The sequence below is a fragment of the Tachypleus tridentatus genome, chromosome 13 (assembly GCF_004210375.1).
Source record: "Tachypleus tridentatus isolate NWPU-2018 chromosome 13, ASM421037v1, whole genome shotgun sequence".
Taxonomy (NCBI): domain Eukaryota; kingdom Metazoa; phylum Arthropoda; class Merostomata; order Xiphosura; family Limulidae; genus Tachypleus; species Tachypleus tridentatus.
In genome coordinates, this window is record NC_134837.1 from 210,171,014 (window position 1) to 210,197,048 (window position 26,035).

Below are 26,035 nucleotides of genomic sequence, written 5' to 3' on the forward strand. Positions count from 1 at the left end.
CCTCAAAGGTTGAAAACAGTACAGACATGTTTTGTTTCATGTCATGCACAAAGTGAACAAGTTAATCTCCTGATTATATTTAAAACCTTTTATTTTTCATAATTATAACATCAATGGAAATCTGAGTTCTGATATACCTGCTAGCCTTGACACAATTATAAGGGAAAGACTTGAACTATTCAAGAATCTTTTTGTTGTACGGTGTTATTTTCATTGTTACCGTTTTGATTTTTTGTCCAGCATACTTATTGATTGTTGACGAAAACAAAATATTATATTTGAAATAAGTGAAGAGAATAAACAGGAAGTTGTCAGCGTTTATATATATGTAGGTGATATCATATTCGCCTTTCTTTTAAACCTGGGCCCAGCATGGCCACGTGGTTAAGGCACGTGACTTGTAATATGAGGTTCGGGGGTTCGAATCCCCGTCACACCAAACGTGCTTGCCCTTTCAGTCGTGAAATTTAAAACAAACAATCTTTTAAACCTAGAATTACTGGTGTAACGAGGACTTCCAAACACATTTTCATAAACTTTTCTATACGCTGAACGAACAGTTTGTGAACCCATATCTCAAGATGGACTGGTATGGATATTAAAAATTTTATGAAAATAAAGCAGAGAAGAATGTTTTGGCCTTATGTCATCTTTTACTTGAAGTGAGTTTCTCGTCATTACGAATTTGTGGATCTGTGACTTTATTTGTTAAAGGTTCTAAATAACGTTATCAATATGTCTCACACATTTTGAAAATGTGCCGTAACTGCAGTAATTAATCCCACTATTTATTACTGAGGTGCAAAGTGTTTGTTTTGAATTTTTACATAAAGCTACTCGAGAGCTATCTGCGCTAACCGTCCTTAATTTAACAGATAGATTCGACGGAATGCAGTTAGACAACACCACCAGCTACCAACTTTTAGGCTTCTCTTAATCGATGAATAGTAGGATTAGCCCTCTCACTATAGCACTATAGCAGCTGAAAGGGCATGCTTGCTTAGCTACACATTTCTATCCCGCAACTCCTGGATATGGCACGCAAACTATAAACCAGAAACTATAATGTATACAATGGTAATAATAAATAAAAAATATAATTAAAGTGAAACAAACGAGATTGAAATCAAAGTAAGTTAGAACTTGGAAACCAAATAGGGTGATAGTTCTGCTATAATATTACGATTACAAAAATTGACAGGTGCAGTGATTGGAACACAAGACAGACTTAGAAACTGCATATGGTGCTTATACAAACGAATAGTAGGATTAACTGCACATCATAAACCCCCAAGGCTGAAAGGGTGAGCGTGTTCGATGACGACGTTTTTTGACCTGGAGTAGTTTCACCAAGTATTTTTTGTACTACTTATCGATATTTATTACACAGTCTACACGTGTTTTCATTATTGTTGTGTAATTGTACTATGTTAATAATAGGCCCTTAGCTAACAAGCACCGCACTGTGTACTCTGATCGCTAGTTATTCTGTTATTACTGCGAGAAATGTATATATATAGAGAGAGAATGTTTCTTTAAGCCACACAACGACTTACACACTTAGTATAGATTGAACTTCAGATTCCTAATACGTCTTGTGTTTTATTTTCCCACCTTCAGTCACGGGATTCAGAAAACGGTCGGTCTCGGAGTTCGTAACAAGCCCGGTCTAGAGGTCGGCGAACAGTCTGCTACAACCACAGAAATGCAACGAGCGGTTTGCCACTTAGGGGAGGCATAAAAATGTTATGGGGGAACGATAAATGAATAAATTTAATAAAACGGTCATTAAAACAAGACAAATTTAATAGTGTTTATAGGAGTTTTATTTTTATAAATTAAATAATACAAAACGAATGGGCCAGGCCTCCCTTGGCTACGTCTTTGTATGTCATTACGCCATAAAAATGCGGCGCATATCTCCGACTACAAAAATGAATTCTACGGGCAAAAATATCATACATATAGGGTGGCCCGTAAGTTCCTACCCTTCCATATATCTTATGTATCCAGTGTATCTGTGTGGTGTCACCAGTATTCTTGTGCTCATGTACCAATGTACTTGTCACAATACTCTCTTCAAGTGTAAATGGGCTTACATCGGCCATATTTCTCTGAAAAAAAAGAAACAAATTTATAATACATGCGTAATTGAATATAGCATAATAACGTATGGATGGGTAGGGACTTACGGGTCACTCTGTATAAAACCTTTCAGAACGAAAACTGTCGATAGGTTTACGATGTAGGCAGCGATAAAAGCTACACAAGACGCTGACTCTCTGTGCTCTGTTCACTGGTGTTGAAACTCAATTTACCGTTGATCCACCAGTGGGTTATTAGGTCTAGGATTACGGGTATGGATGTGTGTGATGGTGGGACGGAGGTTGTTTGTTGAAGGTATTAAAAATGTCTGTAAAATGTACTTTTTTTTAAAATCAGTCAATATCCCACAAACTCATTTGTTTTTGTACTGTAAGTTAAGTTTAACATGTTCTTCAAAATATTAGAATCCAGTTATTTTCAGTTATTTAAAATAAGCAAATATATTAAAGACTTGTTTGTGAAAAGACAGACCAACAAACAATCATAACTTAACTTCTTCCTGTTCCCATCGCCGGACGCTCACGAGTTCGTTTATGTACTGAGCCTTATCAGTGTTAGCAGCTGCCATCCATGTACAACTTGGTAAGAGTTGTGCCTTGCATTAACACGTGAAGGCCTAACGAACACACAAGCCAGTTATTGTTCAGGTGTTTTTAGATTACACGAATACAATATCGGAGAAGATGGTTACGTTCTTCAAATAAGCATTCCTTTGTTAGAGTGTTAAACAACAACTGTATTTTAATTATGGCATAACGACTCTTAGAGTTTAGGGTTCGAAGAAATAAATAACGAACCTTAGCGGATAAAATAAATTAGAGCATCTTAAAATTTATAGTTCAGTTGTATTTAATTATAATTTTGGAATACAGGTGGTAGCACCCTTTACACAGACTTATTTTTTAACCAGTAAGAACAAAAACTTGGATTGATATTCGACTGGTGCTTGTGTAAACGCTCAGAGTTGAAAATTCGATTTTCAACATAAATATAAACAACGATTAATTACACACAATTTTAAAAATAGAATATTTAAAAAAAATATCATGCTCTAAAACACCAAATAACTTACGATACGAAATAAAGAAAAACCACGATAAGATTCTTCATTTGAAACTAAACACAGAGCTACCTATCTGTGCTCTGTCCATTAAGGGTATCGAAATTGGTATCGTTATAAGTTTACAGACAAGCCGCAGCACCACTAGGGTCACCCTGATGAGACTGTTTCATACATTCGACATCTTTCGAAACGCTTACTACTTCATCTTCAATCTAGCCGAGAATTTCCTTTTATTGTGTATAGTAAGTTACTTAATGTTTTATTGTATTTTAAAGATAAAAAGAAGTCTAGTTTATAGTACTATGTACAATAAATCGTTGTTTACTGAAAATTGAATTTTTAACTGTAAATTTGGGTACCTAATATGAAGATCGCTTGCGCCATAGTACAACTCCGAAATCATAGCATGTAAAAGTGCCAGACAGTTACTTTTGTGTTAAATATTTTAACCTAATTCATTACACTATATATATATATATATATATATATATCCTCCCTCCTCTCCCCAACGGCACGGTGATTTGTCTGCGGACTTGTACTGTTAAAAACTTGGTTTCGATACTCTTCGTGGGCAGAGCACAGATAGCTATTTGTATAGCTTTGTGCTTAAATAGAAAACAAACAAAGGAACAACATTATATATGCATATAGAACGTTGTTATTTCTATACATATCTTGTACATATTTACCTTCTAATTGAGCCGGGCGTGACCTATGATTATTGAGCCGATAGCTGGAAATAAAGTCACAAATCTTTTAATACCCAAACAAAAATGTAAAGTAATGCAACAGAAAACAAGTTAAGATAGTTATTTGTCACGATAGTGGTATGATGCAGGATATGGAACATTATGTTAAAAATGCATAACATACACATATTTATAACACAGTTTACATAACTGTTAAAACAGGATACATATATATATGGAATATTAATTAGGAACAGTGCTCCACGCCTGACTTACCACTACCTGAAGAACACGTCTTTACATCTGACCCGAGGAACATGGTACATGACCTGACCTCACGTGAGGTCAGTCCGGATTATGATCCTGGATGGTTATTCTTACATTTCGTGTAATATATAGTGTATTTAATAATTATTATTCTAACCTAAGCATTTCTTCATTAAGATTAATGGTGTCATGTTTGTTTTTTGTTGTAGTTTTTTAATCAAAGGGTACCATAAACTGTTTAACTTGACTAGGGTATTTATATATAATACAGAGTCAAGTGCTGTTTTCAGACAAATCTGAAACCATCAGATGAATGGTTGGAGTGATCCAATAATTTAACTTCCATGAACTTAAAAATATATAAACGATTTTCAAATGGACTCTTTTTTTTTCCCCTCTGTGGGTTTTTTACATTGTGCCGGATTGTTAGTTAGAGAGTGACAGTTCGTATCTCGTTGGTGCAAAAAACGAAGAAAGAAAAACACGTTCTGCACTTTGGAGATATGAGTTTGATATAATGACAAAATGACGGTGGGCCTCGTTTAACTAGTTACCTTCCCTTTTACCTATCAGTTCACAATTACGGACGGCTAGCACAAGTAACTGTTACACAGGTTTGAACAAATATCCAGGGGTTAAGGGGATCTGAACCCATACTGCTTGTATACGTTAAACATCACGTAGTTTCCTGTAATAAACGTTAGGTGGTGAATACTGACGGTAATAGCCTGCCAGGTTCAGAAAGGTTGGCCATCCTTATGAAATGAACTTTGACATACATATATCAAAAATCTGTCATATGGATTTCATAACCCATCTTTTAAAAGTTAATTCGATTGTTTTTAAAGATTTTGAAACATGAGTCAATGTAGAAGCTAAACGGTATCTATTAAAAATAAAGAACATATATATAGATCTCACACGTAAAGTTTAGCCACGTGACTTTTAGGTGTCAATACAAGACCTTTAAACGACAATTCAAGTGTTATTTGACATTTATTATTCTGATCATGTGATTACCCGAATTCAACAAAACCAAGGTACACAAGTGGGTTACACCCAAATTTAACATTGAAGAAAGAAACAGCTTACAAGAAAGCTTACATTCAATTAAAGAATATTTGTTTTTACGTGTTGTTTCTTACATATACAATTAAGATGTCTGCTTTTATGCTGACATTAAAAATGTCTAGATATATTCATAAATACAGGGTGTCCGAAAAATGACTACAATAAAAAGAATGTTAGATTACAACTGTATTACTTCACATAACAACAAAATGTGTTGTGAAAACTTATAAGTTTAGTTTAGTTTAGTTTTTAAACTACTAAATATCTTCCATCATTAGCTATGATCATTTCAAATTCTGAGAACATATTTTTCAACACAGTTGTAGGAAAAGGACAGACAGAATCAAATCAACATGGATACTAAGTTTCAGTTCCTCGAGATCCTTTGGTTTGTTTCGATAGACTTTTGTTTTCAAAAAGCTCCAACTTTAAGATAGAAGTCCAAAGACAGTTCTAGATTCTGCAATAAAACACGTTCGTAAATAATAGAGATTAAAAGATGTAAATAAGAATAATCATTAATTAAACTGGATATTTTATTTTGAATTATATTGTTTTCTTAAATAATAAAAAAGTTATTCAATTTTTGTTTTTCGTATATTCATTTTGGGACACCCTTTATGAGTTTTAACCATGTGGACATTTTAACACAGTTGAATACTTAAAAAATCGACTGTTTCTACCAGCTCTGTCTGGCTTACGAGACGTTTCAAGAGCGGAGAGTTGTTTCTTTTCCGTTTATCGATCAAACGTTGCTTAGCGCTGGCCCGGGCCTACTCTTATTGCAACTACTCATCGTACCATTCGCTGTTTTATTCTTTGTTTCTGTAGGGAAAGTACGGCAAAGCTGTTGTTGCAAATGCTGGGATATAATTTACAGCGTGAGCCGCACGTGCTGTCGCCGTCTGTCGACCCTTAACGTGCTTCGCGAGCTTGATAGACACGTTGATTCAAGTGCATTCGCCATCTAGTAGGGAAAAGCTGAATTTTCAAACCTTTTCCCAAACTTTATGTTATTACACTGTCTGTCTTGTACAGTGTCCGTTCGTCTGTTATTATAAAATTACTTGTATAGAGTCAGTCTTTAAAAAAAAGTTGAAATTACTATCAACATCAGCAATATTTACCAGGTAAATGCGTATGTGAGAGATAGTGACGTCATATATTGGTATTATTAAGTTATGGTATGTGTTTACCTTGTGATCTCATATATTGGTATTATTAAGTTATGGTATGTGTTTACCTTGTGAGAGATAGTGACGTCATATATTGGTATTATTAAGTTATGGTATGTGTTTACCTTGTGAGAGGCGTCATATATTGGTGTTATGGTATGTCATATATTGGTATTATTAAGTTATGGTATGTGTTTACCTTGTGAGAGATAGTGGCGTCATATATTGGTATTATTAAGTTATGGTATATGTTTACCTTGTGAAAGATAGTGATCTCATATATTGGTATTATTAAGTTATGGTATGTGTTTACCTTGTGAGAGATAGTGGCGTCATATATTGGTATTATTAAGTTATGGTATGTGTTTACCTTGTGAGAGATAGTGACGTCATATATTGGTGTTATGGTATGTGTTTACCTTGTGAGAGATAGTGACGTCATATATTGGTATTATTAAGTTATGGTATGTGTTTACCTTGTGAGAGATAGTGACGTCATATATTGGTATATTATATAAGTTATGGTATGGTATGTGTTTACCTGTAGTGGCGTCATATATTGGTATTATTAAGTTATGGTATGTGTTTACCTTGTGAGAGATAGTGATCTCATATATTGGTATTATTAAGTTATGGTATGTGTTTACCTTGTGAGAGATAGTGACGTCATATATTGGTATTATTAAGTTATGGTATGTGTTTACCTTGTGAGAGATAGTGGCGTCATATATTGGTATTATTAAGTTATGGTATGTGTTTACCTTGTGAGAGATAGTGACGTCATATATTGGTATTATTAAGTTATGGTATGTGTTTACCTTGTGAGAGATAGTGACGTCATATATTGGTATTATTAAGTTATGGTATGTGTTTACCTTGTGAGAGATTCATATATTGGTATTATTAAGTTATGGTATGTTTTACCTTGTGAGAGATAGTGACGTCATATATTGGTATTATTAAGTTATGGTATGTGTTTACCTTGTGAGAGATAGTGGCGTCATATATTGGTATTATTAAGTTATGGTATGTGTTTACCTTGTGAGAGATAGTGACGTCATATATTGGTATTATTAAGTTATGGTATGTGTTTACCTTGTGAGAGATAGTGACGTCATATATTGGTATTATTAAGTTATGGTATGTGTTTACCTTGTGAGAGATAGTGACGTCATATATTGGTATTATTATGGTAGTTATGGTATGTGTTTACCTTGTGAGAGATAGTGGCGTCATATATTGGTATTATTAAGTTATGGTATGTGTTTACCTTGTGAGAGATAGTGACGTCATATATTGGTATTATTAAGTTATGGTATGTGTTTACCTTGTGAGAGATAGTGATCTCATATATTGGTATTATTAAGTTATGGTATGTGTTTACCTTGTGAGAGATAGTGACGTCATATATTGGTATTATTAAGTTATGGTATGTGTTTACCTTGTGAGAGATAGTGACGTCATATATTGGTATTATTAAGTTATGGTATGTGTTTACCTTGTGAGAGATAGTGGCGTCATATATTGGTATTATTAAGTTATGGTATGTGTTTACCTTGTGAGAGATAGTGACGTCATATATTGGTATTATTAAGTTATGGTATGTGTTTACCTTGTGAGAGATAGTGACGTCATATATTGGTATTATTAAGTTATGGTATGTGTTTACCTTGTGAGAGATAGTGACGTCATATATTGGTATTATTAAGTTATGGTATGTGTTTACCTTGTGAGAGATAGTGACGTCATATATTGGTATTATTAAGTTATGGTATGTGTTTACCTTGTGAGAGATAGTGACGTCATATATTGGTATTATTAAGTTATGGTATGTGTTTACCTTGTGAGAGATAGTGGCGTCATATATTGGTATTATTAAGTTATGGTATGTGTTTACCTTGTGAGAGATAGTGACGTCATATATTGGTATTATTAAGTTATGGTATGTGTTTACCTTGTGAGAGATAGTGACGTCATATATTGGTATTATTAAGTTATGGTATGTGTTTACCTTGTGAGAGATAGTGACGTCATATATTGGTATTATTAAGTTATGGTATGTGTTTACCTTGTGAGAGATAGTGATCTCATATATTGGTATTATTAAGTTATGGTATGTGTTTACCTTGTGAGAGATAGTGACGTCATATATTGGTATTATTAAGTTATGGTATGTGTTTACCTTGTGAGAGATAGTGACGTCATATATTGGTATTATTAAGTTATGGTATGTGTTTACCTTGTGAGAGATAGTGACGTCATATATTGGTATTATTAAGTTATGGTATGTGTTTACCTTGTGAGAGAGATAGTGACGTCATATATTGGTATTATTAAGTTATGGTATGTGTTTACCTTGTGAGAGATAGTGACGTCATATATTGGTATTATTAAGTTATGGTATGTGTTTACCTTGTGAGAGATAGTGACGTCATATATTGGTATTATTAAGTTATGGTATGTGTTTACCTTGTGAGAGATAGTGACGTCATATATTGGTATTATTATATATTGTTATGGTATGTGTTTACCTTGTGAGAGATAGTGATGGTATGTGTTTACCTTGTCATATATTGGTATTATTAAGTTATGGTATGTGTTTACCTTGTGAGAGATAGTGACGTCATATATTGGTATTATTAAGTTATGGTATGTGTTTACCTTGTGAGAGATAGTGACGTCATATATATGGGTATGTGTTTGTTTACCTTGTGATAGTATATATTGGTATTATTAAGTGGTATGTGTTTACCTTGTGAGAGATAGTGACGTCATATATTGGTATTATTAAGTTATGGTATGTGTTTACCTTGTGAGAGATAGTGACGTCATATATTGGTATTATTAAGTTATGGTATGTGTTTACCTTGTGAGAGATAGTGACGTCATATATTGGTATTATTAAGTTATGGTATGTGTTTACCTTGTGAGAGATAGTGACGTCATATATTGGTATTATTAAGTTATGGTATGTGTTTACCTTGTGAGAGATAGTGACGTCATATATTGGTATTATTAAGTTATGGTATGTGTTTACCTTGTGAGAGATAGTGATCGTCATATATTGGTATTATTAAGTTATGGTATGTGTTTACCTTGTGAGAGATAGTGACGTCATATATTGGTATTATTAAGTTATGGTATGTGTTTACCTTGTGAGAGATAGTGACGTCATATATTGGTATTATTAAGTTATGGTATGTGTTTACCTTGTGAGAGATAGTGACGTCATATATTGGTATTATTAAGTTATGGTATGTGTTTACCTTGTGAGAGATAGTGACGTCATATATTGGTATTATTAAGTTATGGTATGTGTTTACCTTGTGAGAGATAGTGACGTCATATATTATTAAGGGTATTATTGAGAGATAGTATGGTATGTGTTTTTACCTTGTGAGAGATAGTGACGTCATATATTGGTATTATTAAGTTATGGTATGTGTTTACCTTGTGAGAGATAGTGATCCCATATATTGGTATTATTAAGTTATGGTATGTGTTTACCTTGTGAGATAGTGATAGGTGTCTTACCTTGTGATATATTGGTATTATTAAGTTATGGTATGTGTTTACCTTGTGAGAGATAGTGACGTCATATATTGGTATTATTAAGTTATGGTATGTGTTTACCTTGTGAGAGATAGTGGCGTCATATATTGGTATTATTAAGTTATGGTATGTGTTTACCTTGTGAGAGATAGTGATCTCATATATTGGTATTATTAAGTTATGGTATGTGTTTACCTTGTGAGAGATGGTGCTCTCATATATTGGTATTATTAAGTTATGGTATGTGTTTACCTTGTGAGAGATAGTGACGTCATATATTGGTATTATTAAGTTATGGTATGTGTTTACCTTGTGAGAGATAGTGAACTCATATATTGGTATTATTAAGTTATGGTATGTGTTTACCTTGTGAGAGATGGTGATCTCATATATTGGTATTATTAAGTTATGGTATGTGTTTACCTTGTGAGAGATAGTGACGTCATATATTGGTATTATTAAGTTATGGTATGTGTTTACCTTGTGAGAGATAGTGACGTCATATATTGGTATTATTAAGTTATGGTATGTGTTTACCTTGTGAGAGATAGTGACGTCATATATTGGTATTATTAAGTTATGGTATGTGTTTACCTTGTGAGATATAGTGATCTCATATATTGGTATTATTAAGTTATGGTATGTGTTTACCTTGTGAGAGATAGTGATATCATATATTGGTATTATTAAGTTATGGTATGTGTTTACCTTGTGAGAGATGGTGATCTCATATATTGGTATTATTAAGTTATGGTATGTGTTTACCTTGTGAGATATAGTGATCTCATATATTGGTATTATTAAGTTATGGTATGTGTTTACCTTGTGAGAGATAGTGATATCATATATTGGTATTATTAAGTTATGGTATGTGTTTACCTTGTGAGAGATGGTGATCTCATATATTGGTATTATTAAGTTATGGTATGTGTTTACCTTGTGAGATATAGTGATCTCATATATTGGTATTATTAAGTTATGGTATGTGTTTACCTTGTGAGAGATAGTGACGTCATATATTGGTATTATTAAGTTATGGTATGTGTTTACCTTGTGAGAGATAGTGACGTCATATATTGGTATTATTAAGTTATGGTATGTGTTTACCTTGTGAGAGATAGTGATCTCATATATTGGTATTATTAAGTTATGGTATGTGTTTACCTTGTGAGAGATAGGTGATATCATATATTGGTATTATTAAGTTATGGTATGTGTTTACCTTGTGAGAGATGGTGATCGTCATATATTGGTATTATTAAGTTATGGTATGTGTTTACCTTGTGAGAGATAGTGACGTCATATATTGGTATTATTAAGTTATGGTATGTGTTTACCTTGTGAGAGATAGTGACGTCATATATTGGTATTATTAAGTTATGGTATGTGTTTACCTTGTGAGATATAGTGATCTCATATATTGGTATTATTAAGTTATGGTATGTGTTTACCTTGTGAGAGATGGTGATCTCATATATTGGTATTATTAAGTTATGGTATGTGTTTACCTTGTGAGAGATGGTGATCTCATATATTGGTATTATTAAGTTATGGTATGTGTTTACCTTGTGAGATATAGTGATCTCATATATTGGTATTATTAAGTTATGGTATGTGTTTACCTTGTGAGAGATAGTGATATCATATATTGGTATTATTAAGTTATGGTATGTGTTTACCTTGTGAGAGATGGTGATCTCATATATTGGTATTATTAAGTTATGGTATGTGTTTACCTTGTGAGATATAGTGATCTCATCAATTGGTATTATTAAGTTATGGTATGTGTTTACCTTGTGAGAGATAGTGACGTCATATATTGGTATTATTAAGTTATGGTAGGTGTTTACCTTGTGAGAGATAGTGACGTCATATATTGGTATTATTATTGTTATGGTATGTGTTTACCTTGTGAGATATAGTGATCTCATATATTGGTATTATTAAGTTATGGTATGTGTTTACCTTGTGAGAGATAGTGATATCATATATTGGTATTATTAAGTTATGGTATGTGTTTACCTTGTGAGAGATGGTGATCTCATATATTGGTATTATTAAGTTATGGTATGTGTTTACCTTGTGAGATATAGTGATCTCATATATTGGTATTATTAAGTTATGGTATGTGTTTACCTTGTGAGAGATAGTGACGTCATATATTGGTATTATTAAGTTATGGTATGTGTTTACCTTGTGAGATATAGTGATCTCATATATTGGTATTATTAAGTTATGGTATGTGTTTACCTTGTGAGAGATGGTGATCTCATATATTGGTATTATTAAGTTATGGTATGTGTTTACCTTGTGAGAGATAGTGGCGTCATATATTGGTATTATTAAGTAATGGTATGTGTTTACCTTGTGAGAGAGAGTGACGTCATATATTGGTATTATTAAGTTATGGTATGTGTTTACCTTGTGAGAGATAGTGACGTCATATATTGGTATTATTAAGTAATGGTATGTGTTTACCTTGTGAGAGATAGTGATCTCATATATTGGTATTATTAAGTTATGGTATGTGTTTACCTTGAGAGAGATAGTGACGTCATATATTGGTATTATTAAGTTATGGTATGTGTTTACCTTGTGAGAGATAGTGACGTCGTATATTTGTATTATTTTGTCATGAATGATATATGATAGAAGTTGTGGTGTTTATTTTCGAAACTAACCATACAGAAACTAACATTTTAGGGTACTTTACGAAATGTACATAAGAGAGGTTATGTGTACTGAAAGGTACTTAAGTAACGTTATGCATACTGGTGTGTTTACTTTATGAAAGATACCAAACTAAAGTTATGTATACTAGTGTATTGAATTTATGTAAATTACCTAATAGTTTATTTATTTTATGAAAGGTACTTAAATGAGGTTATGTTTGTTTGTTTTGAATTAAGAACAAAGCTACACAGTGGGCTATCTGCGCCCTGCCCATCACGGGTATCAATCAAAACCATGTTTCTGGTGGTGTAAATCCACTCTGCCGTTAGGGGGCATGTGAGCTTATGCATCCTGCTGTATTTGCTTTATGAAAAATGCCAAACTGAGATTAGGTATACAAGTGTATTTACTTTAAGCAAGGTACTTAGCCTAAAGCTGTATATACTATTGTATTTACTTCATGAAATAAACCATGCATGAAATTAGGCCTATGTTTATGGAGGGAATATGTTTACGTAATTTATCATTTCTGTTGAAAATTATAACAATAAAAAATCGTGGGGGGCAGACCCGTCTAGTGTACGACTTTCCCACTTTATTTTTCCTCCCCAGACATAACGCCACTTCATAAATTTCTGGGTACGCTTTCCTTATCGGCTCAAATTTCTGTTTGTTCACTCCTTTCAATTGTGAGCGCTATTTCACTAAAGTTTATATATTTTTTGTTTTCAGTACTTAAGCCTCATGGTAATGTGGATTTTTCTTTCAGTATGTGGGCGCCTGTATTTTTGAGGACCACTCTTGGGTTTTCTCGAGAATCCGTCACCTGGTAATTGACAATTACATCTGCACCCCTGTACGTCCTTCAAGTACATTTTGCCAAACACTTAAACACGATATTTTACAAGCCTGATCTCTCTTTTTGTATTTGATTAACGTTTCACTGTTCGAGTAACACCATACCTAAGTTCATACTGATAAAATTATACCCATCACGTCAAATCAGACTAGTAGTACTCCTTTGACAAGATCACGTTTGCTGGCTGTTTTGATCAGACCTATGTTTGCTGTTATATCAGTTCAGACGTCATGTCTTTATTGGTAGAATAAAGATCGCTCACACATCGGGGCCTGGCATGGCAAGATGATTAGGGCGCTCGACTCGTAATCTGAAGGTCGCGGGTTCTAAATTCCGTTACACCTTTCAGTCGTGGGAACGTTATAAATTACGATCAATCCCACTATTCGTTGGTAAAAGAGTAGCTCAAGAGTCGGCGGTGAGTGGTGATAGCTAGCTGTCTTCCTTCTAGTTTTACACTACTAAACAGGGACGACGAGCGCAAATAGCCCTCGTATATCTCTTTCCGAAATTCAAAACAAACAAGTAATACTACAGCTTTAGGCCCGAGAAACTTGAAAGTCGTACTACTGTTTTAGTTTCTATGCAACAACAAAAACTAAATAAATAAATAAATTGCTTTGTTATGATATGAATTAACTTACATAACTTTTTGTTAGAAAAAAAGTTTGTTTGTTTTTTCTTATGGGCTATTTGTGCTCTGACGACCTCAGGTATGTAAACCCGATTTTTAGCATTACAGATCCTCAGACGTGCCCCCAAGCTGCACGGGGAGGAGACAGTAAAATGTAGAACGACACTGTCGAAATCACACAAACATTTTCAATAATGTAACTATTACATTCACTGAAAAAAAGATAAATTATCCATTTAATATTGTACAATAACAGACTTTCTTTCAGGTTGTTATTAATTAAAGAAACTATGAAGAAAAAAAAATAACTAAATAAAAGTGCACTATAACAAGCGCACGTGTTTCAAAATTCGCCAAGTGTAAACTTAATTTCACACACTCAGAGACAAATGTATCACAAACATCAGGACACCTTAGCATCAGCAGTAATTAGTCAAGATGACAGACAGTACTTTGAAGCACTGCCACCAACTGCTAATTGGGTAACTTATGAAGCGATAAAGTAATTTCCGTCTCAGCTGTAGTTCCTTGAGGTATATCGTGATTTGTAATTTTATAGTTAAACAAGCCGTTACGAGGAGAACTTCCAGCTTTCTGCCAAGCCCGTAAAACGTTTAATGGTCAGTATAGTGGTGAGTCATTCTTATTTGTTACTCGAACTTTTGATTTATGGCCCCGTACAGACGTATCATCCGGTGATGCTGCAAGTTTCTCAAATAAACGTAAAACAAACCTAGACACCTGTGATTCCGCAAAACATGACTACGATATTTAAATTACGGGAAAAAGAGATTGACGATTGAGTAGGGTTGGTTATCAGAAGATTTGATAAGAATTTCGCGCAAAGCTAGCTACACGATGGCCATCTGCGCTGACCGTTACCTAATTTAGCAGTGATAGATTAGAGGGAAGACACCAGTGAACACTTCCCACGACCAATTCTTAGGCTGCTCTTTTACAAACGAATAATGGAATTGATTGAAATAGCACAATGCCCCCACGGCTGAAATAGTGAGGATGTTTAGTGTGACGGGAGTTCGAACCCACGAGCCGCAGATTACGAATTGAGTGTCTTAACCACTTGGCCATACCGCGCCGTTAGCGGGAGCAAAAAAAAAAAAAAAATCTACTCTAATTTCATTGGTTTTGTTATGGTCGTAATTTAATCAAACATATCTAAACAATAGCCTGGCACTTCTTTAGTTCTCGATGTCGCTTTCAGCCATCACGTTTAACAAAACCAAGTTAATTGTTAACGTTCAAATGTTACAAAGTGAAAAATGCATTCAAATTATTAGTCAAAATGGTGTCAATGGACTGTTTATTGCTATTATCACTGTTGGGCCAGTTCATATTGGTTGGGAAACAATTTACTAATCAATTTACTTTGTCTTCTTTGACTAGAATTTGAACCCGGGATCGTTCGTTGGCATTGCAGATGAAAACCCTTTTGAATAACCTGTTAAATGAGGGACCTTTTTATTTTTGAACAATTCAAACTACAACAAGATCAGAATAATTCACTTACTTCCTGGTGTGCCCTTTCATCTTGGGGAAAGATGGTGAATACCAGTCTTCAACCTTCGTTTCTGATTCCTATCATTGAAATAATCTATGTGATTATTACCTTCCTTGAGGAATATTTTACTTGAGCGACACCCCTGAATCAAGAAAGCAGAAAAAAAAACCCAAGATGTAAACCACAAACAATACCCCCAACCCCCAGTAATATATACACACATACATATAATATTTGTGTGTAAAAGTGTGGCAGTTTATTGACAACAGTAATAGCACCAGTTGTATTAAGGTAATTTAAAAAGCCATACTTAAAGAATGTTGAACGATAAGGGGTTTCAGAATTTTGAATCCACAGAAATATGGAATACTGATTTACCTTAAAATGATAATTGAAAACACAATAGCTACATTATGTTGTGACCAACATATTGTTCTTTCGTCCTTCTAGAATAATTACGATATCAAATAAATGAAGAGTTTACTTCTATGTTCGTCCCTTATTTCAACCAATCAGAACGTCTGTTAAAAGTATTATGTATTTTAAATTATGTGTAAGTTTTTGAAATCATAGCTTAGCTAATGTATGTAAAATGACCGCTTCTTTTTTCCACATTTTTGGTATTTAACCTTCAGTTCTTGCAGAGATTTAACTTTCTTCAGTTATAACCAGTAAAAGGTTAAAACGATGAAACTCAGGAAAACGGCCAGAGAGGTCGACAATAATGAATATTTTTTGACATTCTATGAAATTGAGTACCATGAATAATAATAAATCCTCTAACACGGATGAGTATGAATCGCTTTCCAACCCCGTATCGTAAGTTGTAGCTTATCTGTAATATTAACTACAATAATAATAATGCAACGTCTTAATCACCAAGTTGCCATTTTTGTTTCCGTCCACTACCTTTAGGGTCCACATACTGCATCACATTGGGTAATTTTAAGCTTTTATCTCTAACAATACTCTGACCTAGACAAGAAAAAAGATAAGAAAAATTGTATAATGAAACTGATGGGAATTTTGTTAGTGTTATTTGTATTCAACAAAGACAACAAACACTCTCCTGCACAAACACTTTCTAAAGGTATGTTTCAAAAACCAAATAAGTTCCATACAATCAACAGTTCTGGAGTTAAATTTTTTTGCGTAGCACAAATCAACGGAACTAAACACTTTACAATGTTGAAGGTGGTAGGGAAGTCTTTTTCTCAAGTTAAGATTTTCATGTTGTCTTTCAGTTGGCTGTTTTATTGTAATTCAGATGTAACTAGTTTACGTTCATTGGCCCTGTGTCGCCTAGTGTGTGTATTTTGTGAAACAAAATAAATTAAATGAAGTATGGCGTTACAGCGATCATACTTTGAAATCCAACGCCCGTTCCAAACATAAGGGGGCGTTAACTTATTCAAATCCAACGCCCCTTCCAAACATAAAGGGCGTTAACTTCTTCTTTGTGGCGTTTTCGAAGAAACGCACCTGGAATACTTAAAAAGAACAAGCCTAAAGAATCTAAATCGCATGCTCAACAGATAACACGCGATCAAAGTTTTGAAGGCAGGCGCACTGGGTGAGAAAAGGGGAGGGATGAACCCCTCATTTTGTGATAAACTATTAACTTATATAAATAATAATAAAAAAACTTTTAGAGTTGCAAGCTGTTTCCCCTTCTTATTTCACCAATACTCAGTATATCGTGACGTGGTCAACACATTCCTCACGAAAGTCCCTTAACACCACGTGGTCAGCGTTATTCTCACGAGACAACCACCTGTAGTTGTTAAATCTTGTTCTCGTGAGAGACAGTGATTTGTAAAACGTTAGTTTTCAAAATGACACTATCATTCCCACCAACCGTAACGTGAACACTTGTATCTTTTCATTAGAACAACAGCAGGTTTCTGTATCACAACTTCTGTTGACAAACTCCATCTACTTGATAGCATATAATGAATTATAGCTCACTGGAATAATGAATTTCTGAAGTGTAAGTATCGATATTTGTTCATCTTATTTTTTTCTAGACTTGTGCTCTTCAACATTTGGAGTTACCTAGTGGCCAACATAATGAAACCAGAAGTAAATTTACCAACTAACATTAGTTTTCCTAATATCATATAAGGTACTAAAAGAAACAACGTTTCGACACACAACCTGAGTCTTCATCTCATCATTCGAGACTTTGACCTTTTGGTCAGATATTTTCGTGTTATTATTATTAAAGGAGATATGTTAAATACGACAATTTTAATTACCTTTCTCCAATCAAAGCTTCTACTTTCAGCCTTAGGTTGTCATAACAGATCATTGTTTGCATCCAGTTGCCGTAAACACGTGATCCATACTTTGGAACCATGGATGGGTTGCAATAATAAAGACAGTTAAAACTCACTATTCACTTAGAGTAGCTCACGAGTTGGCGGCAGGTGCTATTGCTTCCCTCTAAGTAATCAGTTCAAAATTAGGAACGGCTAGTGGAAATAGCCCTTATGTAGCTGCCTCCTTCCCCCAGTGGCACAGCGGGATCTCTGCGATTTCCACTGCTATAAACCTTGTTTCGATACCCGTGGTGGGCAGAACACAGATAGTTCTTTGTGTAGTCCTGTGCTTTATAACAATCGCACAGTTTTTCATGCGGGATAATACTTACCAAGATTAATTGATTTGGTTTGTTTTGAATTTCGCGCAAAGCTACACGAGGGCTATCTGCGCTAGACATCCCTAATTTAGCAGTGTAAGACTAGAGGGAAGGCAGCCAGTCACCCACCGCCAACTCTTGGGCGACTCTTTTACCAACGAATAGTGGAATTGACCATCACATTATATCGCACATACGGCTGAAAGGACGAGCATGTTTGGTGTGACGGGGATTCGAACCCGCGACCCTCGTATTACGAGTTGAGTGCCTTAACTACCTGGCCACTGCGGGCCAACCGAGATTAAACATGCTTATAAATTACCACAGTTTCAAATAGGTTTGTGAGCGATTGTTGTTTGCCGACGACAAAATAAAATCACCATTTTCAAGAAAGGATGGAAATTGTTTACACTTATGACATAGTTTTTCTACATTTTCCACGTGTAATTTTTTAGCTTAAACCAAACTTTGGAAACTGTCGGAAATCGCTCTGTTAAGTCTTATCTCTTAGGTCTTATCCTGAGAAATTAGTTCGACAAGTCAAACTGCTTCTGACAAGTGTTAATAATATGTCACGGATTTACAAAAGTGACTGTAACATTAACAACAAGCAGAAAAAAACAACAACAAACTTTTGTTCGTTATATTTCGTGACTTGCACTCTGTATCACAAAGGCAGCTCAATATAGGGGTACGTTTACTTGCTGTGTCGTTGAGCAGCTACGATTTTGAAAGATCTGGTTTATACGGAACCTCTGCTCCCTCTGTCGGCTAAATTCATTTATCAAGTGGAGCGCTAATTGAGTGTATTCACAATCAAAAAGGAAATTGATTTATGATGTCACGACGAAAAACTAAAAGCTTGTCACGATCTCCAATAAGGTGACTACTGTAAATATTCTCCTTGAAGGTTTCAGACTGGTATCACAGAGGAAAGAAATTTACTTGTTTTTATGTTAAATGTGTAATTTTTGAAAGTTTGCGATTTTCTAACAATTTACGATTTAATTAAAGTCTGATGTATGCCGGACCACGGTGCACTAATTAGCCAGAGTGATAAGGAACTGCAAAAAACGCCCACGAACATTAAAAGTCTAGGTAAATTCTATATATATATAACGTGACTTTAATATAAGACTTAAGACTTTCATTTCTACATTAATAATGATTAGCTGAGCTCGAAATGTTTTCTCATTCTTTATCCAGAAAAAAAAGGAACGTTATAATTTTCTTAAACAAAGAGAAGGATGGGTGTATATTAAACAGATGTTTGAATAAATGACTATAAATACAGGTAGGCGAAATATATACACTTCAAACTTATCGATTATCAAATTTGCTGCGAGATCAAGCTAATATAATTACACTAGACGTGTACATTTGATACTATCAATAATTAATTAAGTAGTTGTTCCGCACCTTGTACTTATCTATCGTCAGTTAAAGTTACTAAACATCCCTGATGCCAAACAAAAATCGGCGGAAGTGTTAATCCACGCCTTGCACCACAGACCCCCTGAAAGAAATCGAGAGGTACTGGTTCAACCTTACACCCTCCTTGAAATAAATTTTAAAATGCTGATTCACGTCACATACTTACAATAAAACTAAACGGGGATTAATTTACAATCTTACCCACCAATAACGGAGGCTTATGAAGTTACAATTCATAACCACTGTTTTGGGGTTTTATAATGAATTTTCTGTAATTTAGTTATGCAAATTTCCGATAAGACTCATGTCGCGATTGATCTAGAGAAATCTATATCCAGTGGTTGTCAACATTTTGAGCATAACAAAATGTGACCTTATTTCAACGAAAATGATTCACTTATATAAAAGTAAATATGGAGCTTTGTTAAAAATCTGTACACGATGGAGAAAAATTGATATTTTCGGATTCAGCTTAGAGGAATTAGTGTAGAACATGTAAATATTTCAATACAGTAAAACCATCGCAGGTCTGTGTTATCAATCAAAAACTACGGATCCACACCGTATACTTACCAGCAGTCAAGTCAAGACTTGATTTACAGTTTGTACCTCTCTCCAATAATATAATCAATAAAATATTAGTGAGCCACTCTCAAACCCAATAAATCACATTCAGCAAAAATCAGTTCCTCATGTCATTTAATCATAATACACTGATTCAAGCTTTGCATTTTAAAGAATGATTTGAGACATTGGTCCACAGCTCGTGATTAGTAAAAACAACTAAAAGAAATGACTCCCCGCTCTACACCCACCAACAAGTTTGCACCTATGGTGTGTGTGTGTATATATATATATGTATATCCTTATTATACTTCAATCGATAATAAAGTTAGAAAAAGACTACATTTACAGTCTAGATAATTATAATAGAACTTTTATTTCAATTACTTATTTTTAATACCTGTAAAATAAAGCTCTTTTTTAACTTATTACCAAAACGTGTTGCCACCCCATCCCCCAGTAACACAGCGATGTGTCTGCGAACTTAAGAGTTAGAAACCGGGTTTCATTGTCTTCAATCAAACTGTGTTAATCCTTCCAGTCGCCCCCCGATTGTACAGCGGTACATCTCCGGATTTACAACGCTAAAATCAGGGGTTCGATTCCCCTCGGTGGGCTCAACAGATAGCCCGATGTGGCTTTGCTATAAGAAAAATACATAAAATACATCCTTCCAGTATGCACTACAGATTTCGAAAGACAACATGTAATGCATACGATATATTGATCGGTCAAGACCTTTTCCTTGCTTTACATGTAGAAAAATAAATAAATAAAAACATCTAAACCGTATTTTTTCAAGCATCTAAGCCTAGGATTACGCTGTAGGTTTTTTTCGTTTTATGGTTCTCAAATAGTATGTTTGTAACGTTTTCTTCTCTTGGCTTTGTAACCCAATACTTAAATGTGCTCTTATTTCATGACAAATTTGAATGTAATAATTGAAAGCGCTGTTCAGGAATGGTGAGAGAATAACAAGACCAAGAAGAGATCAAATGAGGTGTGGAAAGGACAACAGGTACCCCACCTCTCGTGGGACAGCAGTAAGATTATGAACTTACAACACTAAAATCCGGCGCTTCGATTCCCCACGATGGACACACGAATAACCCAAAGTGGCTTGGTTCTTAAAACCAACAAACAAAAACACTGCAGTTCTGACTTTAACGTCTGTGTTTTATTTAAGTAGCTCGTTATGTACCTTGATGTGTAGAGTTTAGTAATTTGTTTTCTTTCTTTTGGAACAAAGCTACTTTGTTTTATCTAGTGTATCCACTATTTAACCAAGATTCATATTTGGAGAAGTTTCCTCAGTTCATAATGGGCCTCGCATGGTTCGACTCGCAATCTGAGGGTCGCGGATTCGAATCCCGTCGCACCAAATACGCCTCCCTTTCAGCCGTGCGGGTGTCATATTGTGACGATCAATGTCACTAATCGTTTCTAAAAGAGTACCCGAACAGTTGGCAGTGGGTGGTAATAACTAGATTAGCTGCTGTACCTCTAGTCTTACACTACTAAATTAGGCACGGCTAGCGTAGATAGCCCTCGTGTAGCTTTGCACGAAATTCAAAACAAACAAACAGACCAACAAGTTGTGTGAAGCTGTATTCTTAAAGTTTTTAAATTGTTTATCCAAATAAACAACTCTTATGTCAACCAACCAGTTTATTGGATTCGTTGTGTTTGATTGTTTTTGTGTTCATTTATAAGCACAAAGTTATACAATGAGCTACCTGTGCTGTGCCAACCACGGGTATCGAATCCAGTTGTTAGCGTTAAAGCCTTCAACCTTGCCGCTGAGTCAGTCTCTGGTGGGTGGTATTTCTTATGTTTCCTCGCTATTTGGGAAGAGGATTGTAGTTTACGTACCCATGCATCGTAAAGTTGAGCCGCGTTACTGGTGTCTGATTTCAGTTTACGTACCCATGCATCGTAAAGTTGAGCCGCGTTACTGGTGTCTGATTTCAGTTTACGTACCCATGCATCGTAAAGTTGAGCCGCGTTACTGGTGTCTGATTTCAGTTTACGTACCCATGCATCGTAAAGTTGAGCCGTGTTACTGGTGTCTGATTTCAGTTTACGTACCCATGCATCGTAAAGTTGAGCCGCGTTACTGGTGTCTGATTTCAGTTTACGTACCCATGCATCGTAAAGTTGAGCCGCGTTACTGGTGTCTGATTTCAGTTTACGTACCCATGCATCGTAAAGTTGAGCCGCGTTACTGGTGTCTGATTTCAGTTTACGTACCCATGCATCGTAAAGTTGAGCCGCGTTACTGGTGTCTGATTTCAGTTTACGTACCCATGCATCGTAAAGTTGAGCCGCGTTACTGGTGTCTGATTTCAGTTTACGTACCCATGCATCGTAAAGTTGAGCCGCGTTACTGGTGTCTGATTTCAGTTTACGTACCCATGCATCGTAAAGTTGAGCCGCGTTACTGGTGTCTGATTTCAGTTTACGTACCCATGCATCGTAAAGTTGAGCCGCCTTACTGGTGTCTGATTTCAGTTTACGTACCCATGCATCGTAAAGTTGAGCCGCGTTACTGGTGTCTGATTTCAGTTTACGTACCCATGCATCGTAAAGTTGAGCCGCGTTACTGGTGTCTGATTTCAGTTTACGTACCCATGCATCGTAAAGTTGAGCCGCGTTACTGGTGTCTGATTTCAGTTTACGTACCCATGCATCGTAAAGTTGAGCCGCGTTACTGGTGTCTGATTTCAGTTTACGTACCCATGCATCGTAAAGTTGAGCCGCGTTACTGGTGTCTGATTTCAGTTTACGTACCCATGCATCGTAAAGTTGAGCCGCGTTACTGGTGTCTGATTTCAGTTTACGTACCCATGCATCGTAAAGTTGAGCCGCGTTACTGGTGTCTGATTTCAGTTTACGTACCCATGCATCGTAAAGTTGAGTCGTGTTACTGGTGTCTGATTTCAGTTTACGTACCCATGCATCGTAAAGTTGAGCCGTGTTACTGGTGTCTGATTTCATTTAATGACTTAATTTGAATTTTCGACAGAATAAAAAATACAATTTCTCTTCTTACGTTGAGCATAAACAAAGACAGTAAAACAACTAGTTTGTACAATGTTAGATGCAAGCTAAAATAATTGTTTAATATGAATTTACTATTTTTTTTTACTTATCACGTACATTAATTTATCTGGACGATAGTGAGTCGAACCAACTCCTTAACGTCCTCTTGACATATCCAACAAAAACGTTTTGTTTTTTTTTTGCCTTAAGGGACATCGAATAAACCACGCACACAAACACACCTAATGACGTGTGGGGAGGTGCAATCCATTTTTCGTCTTGTGGAAAACGTAGGAGAAAGTATTAGGTAGGAATAAAAGACGAAGATGTAGAAAGGTCATTTCGAATACAATTCGCATTACTCCATTCAGTTACGTCATCTTATGAGACAAAGTAGACGTTCGTTTACTAATCAAACTGAACAGAAAACACCCGAGACGAACAGTAGCAGTTAATAAATGTGCTTGACGTGTATTATCTAAATAAGGGCGTGGGTAACAAGACTTTAACACGTCCAATCAGTCTTGCTTTTTTTTATTAGATGTGTATTATAAGTTTGTTTCTAAAGTTAAGTAACCTTTAGTGCAATTCACAATGGAAAAGTTAAGTAACCTTTAGTGCAATTCACAATGGAAAAGTTAAGTAATCTTTAGTGCAATTCACAATGGAAAAGTTAAGTAACCTTTAGTGCAATTCACAATGGAAAAGTTAAGTAACCTTTAGTGCAATTCACAATGGAAAAGTTAAGTAATCTTTAGTGCAATTCACAATGGAAAAGTTAAGTAGGAAACCTTTGTTTCCGACCAAACACGAAAACATAAATTATGTGAATTGTTTTCTAACTTAAGATAGAACTGTGGTTTCTTTGTTGTTAATTGTAAAGTTGCACAATGAGCTATCAGATATTGTGCCTACCGTAGGGATCGAACCTCAGACAGTTACGTTATAAGCATTCAAGCTCACTGTTGAGTCACTGAGGATGGTATGTATGCGTACAATAATCCGTAAGTCTCTTCTGATTGGATGTGATTTTAGCATTATTATAGGTTAAATAACATCTTCAAAGCAACCACGTTGTTTTCGGTCACTCCATGGAGGTACGAAAAGAAAATCTATGAATAACAGACTTGTTTATTACATTGTACTCTATCACTGTCAGTGTGAAACATGGAGGTACGAATATAAAATCTATGAATAACAGACTTGTTTATTACATTGTATTCTATCACCGTCAGTGTGAAACATGGAGGTACGAAAAGAAAATCTATGAATAACAGACTTGTTTATTACATTGTACTCTATCACCGTCAGTGTGAAACATGGAGGTACAAATATAAAATCTATGAATAACAGACTTGTTTATTACATTGTACTCTATCACCGTCAGTGTGAAACATGGAGGTACGAATATAAAATCTATGAATAACAGACTTGTTTATTACATTGTACTCTATCACTGTCAGTGTGAAACATGGAGGTACGAAAAGAAAATCTATGAATAACAGACTTGTTTATTACATTGTACTCTATCACTGTCAGTGTGAAACATGGAGGTACGAATATAAAATCTATGAATAACAGACTTGTTTATTACATTGTACTCTATCACTGTCAGTGTGAAACAAGGAGGTACGAAAAGAAAATCTATGAATAACAGACTTGTTTATTACATTGTACTCTATCACCGTCAGTGTGAAACAGGTATCCTAAACTCGACGCCCTATATGACGTAAGTTTTAACTCCGAGTTTAATGAGTTGGATTTTCCCAAAAGATTGGTGTGCGTCTGGGAACACCTCGTTCTGTAACCAAGGTTTAATGTTACATGTTCCTCTTTGTATTAGAAATATTACTTTATTTTCTTATTACTTTATATAATTGATTCACTGTGATATCTCTTTAATTATCTGTTTAGGGGTATGTTGCTGAACCGTGGTCTGTTTCTATGAGATATACTTAGTTCGCAACTCCTTCACTTTTAGCAGTTTCAACAACTATGTAATATTTGAAATAAAGCTTATAATTAATTATTTTATCGTGTTCTTAAGCAATAAATACTTTATTATGTTTACTTACTTTTATCAACTCTTACAACTTTTACTTTATAACGATACAGCAACTCCTTTAAATGTAGTAGACTCTATTGTTGTAGTTTTTCTCTTGGTGTGCCACCTGGTGAGAGATTTATAAACACCACAACTCTCTCGGCTAAGAGGAAGAAGAAAAAGACAACAGTGCTTCTCGTGGCCCTGTATCGTCTAGAATATTCTTATGAAAGTTGGGAGCTTTTAAATTCTGTAAAGTGATGGAGGTAAGCAAAGGGAACTGAAAAAAAAATGTGGTATAGAAGAAGAAATAAAGAACTGGGTGGGTACTGAGCGCCTCCACTCGCCTGACACAATGAAATTTCTGCTGTCTACACAGTTACCCATCAAAAGGCCTTGGAGTATTTGACATGAAGCAGGGACAAGGTTACTGACTAGGTCAAGGCTTGATGCCAAACCCTTAACTTTGTGTAAACGTTAGGATCAGACAAGTTTGACATCCGCGATCAAGAATCGTAATCTTGCGTCCCTTGGTACGCTTCTAGCGAATTTTTCTCCTAATTACGATTCTGTCTGTAAACCAGCTTCGTATGGCTTTCTTCAATGGCCTGACAACACCTCTTGATTTGATGTTCACATATTTCATCATCGTATAAATTATTTTTTTATTATTCTTTCTAACAATTTTCCCTATCATTATGA

General features: G+C 35.0%; 1 long non-coding RNA gene across 5 annotated transcripts in view; it reads right to left on the bottom strand.

Annotated features, from left to right (window-relative positions):
- Positions 1–1,803: 1,803 nt before the first annotated feature.
- LOC143240079 (uncharacterized) overlaps positions 1,804–26,035 on the bottom strand; it is a 53,214-nt gene continuing 28,982 nt past the window's right edge. For all 5 annotated transcript variants that reach the window (XR_013021560.1, XR_013021563.1, XR_013021564.1 and 2 more), the window contains exons 3-5: positions 15,618–15,685; positions 3,859–3,902; positions 1,804–2,114 (exon numbers count right to left, since the gene is read on the bottom strand). This is a non-coding gene — a long non-coding RNA (uncharacterized LOC143240079). The remainder of the gene's footprint in view (positions 2,115–3,858; positions 3,903–15,617; positions 15,686–26,035) is intronic.